Source organism: Styela clava, chromosome 2, assembly GCF_964204865.1.
Source record: "Styela clava chromosome 2, kaStyClav1.hap1.2, whole genome shotgun sequence".
Classification (NCBI taxonomy): domain Eukaryota; kingdom Metazoa; phylum Chordata; class Ascidiacea; order Stolidobranchia; family Styelidae; genus Styela; species Styela clava.
This window is the reverse complement of record NC_135251.1, coordinates 7,192,226-7,198,697: the sequence shown is the minus strand read 5'-3', so window position 1 is coordinate 7,198,697 and position 6,472 is coordinate 7,192,226.

Here is a 6,472-nt window from a genome sequence, read left to right as displayed (position 1 = left end):
ATCCTCGCATCAAACTCTTGTACACCGCCTCACGGTGGATGGAAAATAATCATGGTTGGTAATGCTGGACCATAAATATTCCGACCCAAAATAATATGTTTTTACCGGTAGTGGGATTCAGCCGGTTCGCACCGGTTTTATTAAATCGTCTTACGGAATTTTATGAGATCAGCGAACCGGTTAGCATTACATGTCTTTTTGTAACAGAACCGCCTGAAAATATGACATTTGTATGATGGAACCAGCTGACAAAAATTTTGAATCTCACCACTGGTCGTTACTTATCAGTGTCTACTTATACTGATCCTTGGTCGAGATGGGAATGCGAAAACATCGATGAAAACTTGAAACACGTCTACATTTTATTATAAATCTTTTTCAAAAATCTGTGGCATCACAACTTGCCACCACGCTACGGTTTTACAACATTAATTTTAAAAGGATTATTAGGTTTCATTACATTACACTACATACAATTGCACCTATGGAATTTTTTTGAACCTCCTGAAGTATGCGCACCAAGATGACGCACAACCTGAAATCAGGTTGTGTACCAGCTTAGGGTTCAGGTTATGCGACATCTTGGTGCGCATACTTCAGGAGCACCATTTTTTTTGTTTTACAGATATTTGAACCCATGTATGTTTATTCGTCACGTAAAATCAATATAAAATAATTAGTAATTATAAATAATGAAGACGTCATGTATGCACAAGACCCTACTAACCCTAACCCATGGGTTTTAGCATCCGCATATGGATTGAATCCGCGGATATACACATGGGTTCAAATGTACGGTCACCGATTATTAGAAACTAATTTTTTATTTTAAAACGGGTGTTTTTCCCAAATATCACAATTTTGCATTAGTTGCGGGTTTTTGTACAAAAGATCCAAAACTTTTTACTAGTTTATTGTTCCTTCTTATAAAAAATATATGAATATGAATTTTTTTGAGCCATACCACACAACATATGTTTCTCTCAGCGTATATGAAACAGTTGACTGAAAGACAGACCATCCACATTAGGGTCACCATATTTGAAAAAACGAAATTCCGGACAGTGCATGACTATTTTCATGACCTCGTAGTAAAAAAATATGTGCACGGCACGGAATAACAATGTTCTGTATTAGCAGTGTGCACAATACGATTGCAGATGCAGTAAAATTCCAGATTCCGAACATTTGAGCATTTTTTTTAATTCTTCCCGTACGCAAAATTTAACCCTAAATTCCGGACATGTCCGGAATTTTCCGGACGGTATGGCAACCCTAATCCACATACCCGATCTTGCCTGGTAATTGCATGGGAGTCCATGGACCGCCATATGACGAGAATGCCTTGGCTCAGTTTCGCAGTATGTAGATAGTGAACTGCGACTTGCAATTGATACCAAACTTGTGTGTATTGTGATTTGTGAGAGAAAGAGTTTAGAGACTGCCATCGACCAATTCTCCCGTACTTTCAAACGGGTTTTGAGAAAATGGTCGGTAACTTTAAGACGATGAATTGAAACCAGAAAGAAACATGATCTAATATACCCGGAATATTTTTGTAGCGTAAAATTAAAACGTCATAATGTATGACGTCACGAATAATCAACACCTCATTCGAAAAATTATACCGTGGCGATTATGATTACTGTATTTGCCATTACAGGTATGAAGGGGAATTTTATTTATTTTATTTCATAATTCCCTCAAAGCAAATATCCGTTTCAACAAGGCGTGTCTTCGTTGTTTCGGAATGGGTGCCTTTTTAACCTATTGTGACGTAATACCACATAAAAAGAAAATATTATCACGTCATAAAGCTGCCACAAAGTGGAATTCAAGTGTCGTTCGCGAAATGACGGACCGCGACATTCCAGCACATAAAGTTTGGAATGTTTGAACATCGCAGTGAGGGTTGTGTATTGTGACTTATAGGCGAAGTAGATACGTTATAGTTTTAGGGTAAGTGTGATATCAGGCAGGGAAGTAGGGAAAAGTAAACCGTTTTCTGGTTATAGCCCCGGGTTCTGAATCTTTATTCTAGCGTTTACCTTTCGAGATATTTCAAAAGGGAAATTTACCCCCATCTTAACTGCTTTTCCTCTGTGGCGCCGTGAAAGAAATATGAAAAGTGGCGCTAGGCTAGACAGTCTCCTGATAGTGAAAATGTATTGATGTGTATTGCGCACCAGAAGACCTTGTAATCCTAACAAAGTTTCTGTTTGCTGTGCAGCTGTTGGTAGATTCATTGTTGTAGAAATTCTCAGATCATCATACTGTTTTGACATTCACCCCAACCAGGGCAAATTGTTTTGAGTTAGTGTGTAACGTGTATCGCACCTAAATAATCTAGAAATGGTTTTGTTGGGAATAAAATGGGGATATTCTTCCCCACGCCATATGGATGGCACCCATCAGTTTGGTTACCACGGCAGGTTTAAAACTTGCTTCGCTAGATTTTCTGTGAATAAATTTTCTACAACCCCATAATGTATACTTCAAAACATAATTGTACCGGTATATAATTTTTTACAACAATTTTGCCTAAAAAGTATATATGAGAAAAAAAACATGAGAATATCCATTTTAGTGTACGGCAAACTTTAACCTATTAAATTAGCAACAAAATAAATGTTTACCGAACGCAAAATTCCACAATTCGACATAGTAAAAGTCTATTGACATATTATTGCGAAATCTGGTCGTTGACCCTAGTAACAGACAACCACATGTTTGTTTCGTAACAATACGATTACATTCTCAATTCATACCAAATAATCCACTGGTTGAAGTTGATAGTTAGCGCATAATTCGTTGATTCGTTCATATATGACTGATACTATATTATTGTTTGTAGTACTGGACGGAAGTGGGGATTGAAAGTCTAAGGTGGAAGGGTGGCCACGGGCAAAATGTTAATTACTACAACCTATAGATTACGGTTTTAAGGTCGTTAGCTCAGTTCCTATAGTAACAATTCATAATTTACAGTGTTTATACAGTACCGTAATGTGGGTTTGTGGATGACTTCGATTTTGATATAGGACTTGCCATAGGAGGTCTCAATATTAACGGAATAATTCGACCTAAAACAACTCAGCGATGCTTAAATATATGAACACGAAGACAAAAGCGACGCAGTAGTCTACTTTACCTTCTAAGCTTACGGAGCCATCAAAGAACTTCCGATTTTCGCGTAGAAAGAGAGCACGAGAGAGGTCGAAGAACCCATACAAATAATTTGTATTCATTTTCCAGCTCATCACACAAAATATCAAAGTGAAAAACGAATTACATATAGATCCCACAGAAGGTTTGAAATAAACAAAAGTAATAGCCTTCCAGCGAAAAATCCAATCTTTAACCACCGATAATTTCGAAGCAATTAACAAGGGGTTAATGAGAAAAGCGATTTTTTCATACGGTAACAACGAAAAGAAAATACAAACAAGAACAACAATATCAAAACAATCCATAGGTCCATTTTGTGTCCAATGAAAGTATAACAGGATTCAAGCTGTGCATAGTCAGGCACCTCGTTAGAGAAGAATAATGTGGTTGCTTATGTTGAAATAAATTTTATACAAGAGAGAAATTTTTTATCAACACGAAGGTCAACACTTAGTAGTATAAAATCTTTCACCATACCTGTAGTCTGACCATTTCTAGGTTTGGCTGTTATATTTGAAAATTGCGATTTTGCGGTATAGACAATAGCTGACCAAATTTATTTCACCGTGGAACATGGATAAATGGTTAACCGGACATCGTCAACAAGCGACGCCAGTACAGACATTTCTAACACACTAATCACAAAGCGATCGCGCTTAGAAAATTCTTTAGCGTAGAATTATGCTATAGTTTTAATATTTATGATATTAGACGAGATAGCTTTGTTCCTAAGACTAAATCACAAGACGAATTTGTCTCTTATCTTTACCACTAATTTCCTACGTTTCAGAAGAACATAATAGTCAACGATAACATTTTTTAAGCTTGTGTCATATATGAGCCTATTTTATTTGGGCTTATACATCTAAGGGGAGTGTTTGATTTATGGGAGAAATTTCTAATCTATGCCAGACATTCTCCGCATGCCTTTAGGCACTGATCTTCATAGATTATAAATGTTTATACAATACACAAATGCGTGAGGATACGTGCTTTGTGGGTAGCGCCATATTAGGTTTGCTTGTACTTTCGAGACCCGTTTTTTTTTAGTCTGGTGGGAGAGAAAAGCCGATGAGACGGTTTAGATTTCAACTTAGTCCCTTTTTATGAGACAGATTCAAGTATTAGATTAGATATACGTGTTTCGTAGGTGCGGTAAAGCGATGACGGGATTACAGTTACCTATAATTTAGACCAGTGTCCTTCAACCTTTTTTACCGTGGTATACTTTTTACAATTTTCCAAAAACTTTATATATCTTACACTTAAATGTATACCCATTTTATGGTCCGGTATACACTTGGGTATACTGTATACAGTTGAAAAGCACTGCTTTAGACTCGAGTTTGTCTTAGACAGCGGCCCTGCCAGGGTTGACGGTCGGAACTCCCTCTACTTCTGAGTGGAAAAAAGCGGACCCCGACCCGCTGGCCGTTACGATCTAGCTTGGTTATAACTTATCGATCTTGAGATCGGTAAGTATGTTGATAGGTATCTGTTTGCTTGTCTGTCTGTTAGATGAACGCAATATCCCACGAAAGCGAGGTTGAATCTGCTCCAAATTTTGCATGTGCATTCATCATAGCTCGGATCAGAAGCCTATTGATTTTCGATGAATTGTGTCGTATAATTAGCGAGTTATTAAATTAATTAGTGATAGGTGTCACTATGGAATAAGAGCGCTGTTTTGGGGGATCCCCTAACCTTCGATCGAGAAGTCTTCGGTCTCCGACCGATATTCTCGTTTGAAATTCTAGCCCTCTCTGACAATAACTGGCTACGCTACCGGAAAAGGAAGCTGATGAGACGAATTTTTATTTTTGCCCTTTTAGGTTGCTGTTTAGGAGATACGATTATCGGATATAGTTCGCTCCTAAGAATCGTCACCTTTAGGATCATTTATACTTTAGTGTTGGGTTTATATCAGTCTGGTTGGAGAAGAGAGCGGATGGAATGACTTATCGCTTATTTATATTCCCACTCGACCTTTCCTTACCATGCATATTCGTGTATCAGCTCAAATATAGTTCAGATACTCTTTTAAAAGGACATATGCTTCTTAGGTAGCGAAAACGATGTGGGTAATGTTTTTTGTTCATTATTACATTATGATGCATTTCGTTTCGATATGAGAGGAGATGAAAGACGATGCGCCCCACTCAGTGTTTATTTTTATACATAACCTCGCTTTACCAGGCGCCACGAGAACTTAAGTCATATCTAGCTCAGATACTTCATTTTGGCAGGATAGGAAAGTACGTGAGACGACTTGAGTTCTTTTCATATTTCAGACAGTGTATCCCTTACCATAAGAATCATTTCGAGTGGTAAATAAATTTATATTTTTATGATTTCATAATCTTGAATACTTTCACTTACGGAGCAAATGCTTTTGTAAGATGGGATCAAAAGTCACTCGAAGGTGTGTTTGCTCTTCCTGTTCGCAAACTAATCATAAGTTGCAAAATAAATATTATTTCACAAGTAGAACAAGCTACCAATTAGCTAGGCAAACTCATAAAAAGTTCGTATGTTTGACTAAAATTGAGCAGTAACTGAGGGTAACTAGTTGGCTTAGCGATTAATACAGTGGTTCCCAACGTTGATTTCCGAGGGCTAAACTTAGAAGCGGAAGAATATTCGCGGGGCGGGTGAGGTGAGTGCCCTTGCTTCAACTGTGTTACTGACGTAAACGTTAAAATCCGTGCCCTCATCCCACCCAGGGTGCAATAAATTGGGTATGGGCCAGTGGTTCTCTACCTTTTATGGCTTGTTGCCCTCTTCCGGAGGCTTCGAGCACTCATGGTCTCCATGTTTATCATTACAGTGGTATTTTGATTGGTAGATTCTGAATCCCATTAGGTTCCAGCAATTCATGCTCAATAAAGTGAAAACACTCCGTAAAATAACCTTGTCAGCAATGATACTACGAATAACAGGGAGTGTTCTTGCAGAGCGAAGGGTAAAATCAGTTTTGCATATAGAATTGCGCCTTCTCTAAACTGCTTTGTGGCCCCTTGAAAACCATTGCTATGAGCAATCAGTGACTGCCAGCAAAGGGTCTTATTTGGAGCGAAACGCGTGAATAAGCGTTGTTAAAAATATCATTTTATCGACTTGTTCTCACCGAAATGAATATAAATACGAAGACTCCTAATTTAATCTCGCATTATTATCAATTGGTTGAACTGAATCGGAACAATTTATGACGTCATGATTCTGACGTCATTTTTACAACTTCGCCATATTCGTCCGTCCTACATAAAATAATTGAATTAAAACATTTAAAATATGCGTGGAATGA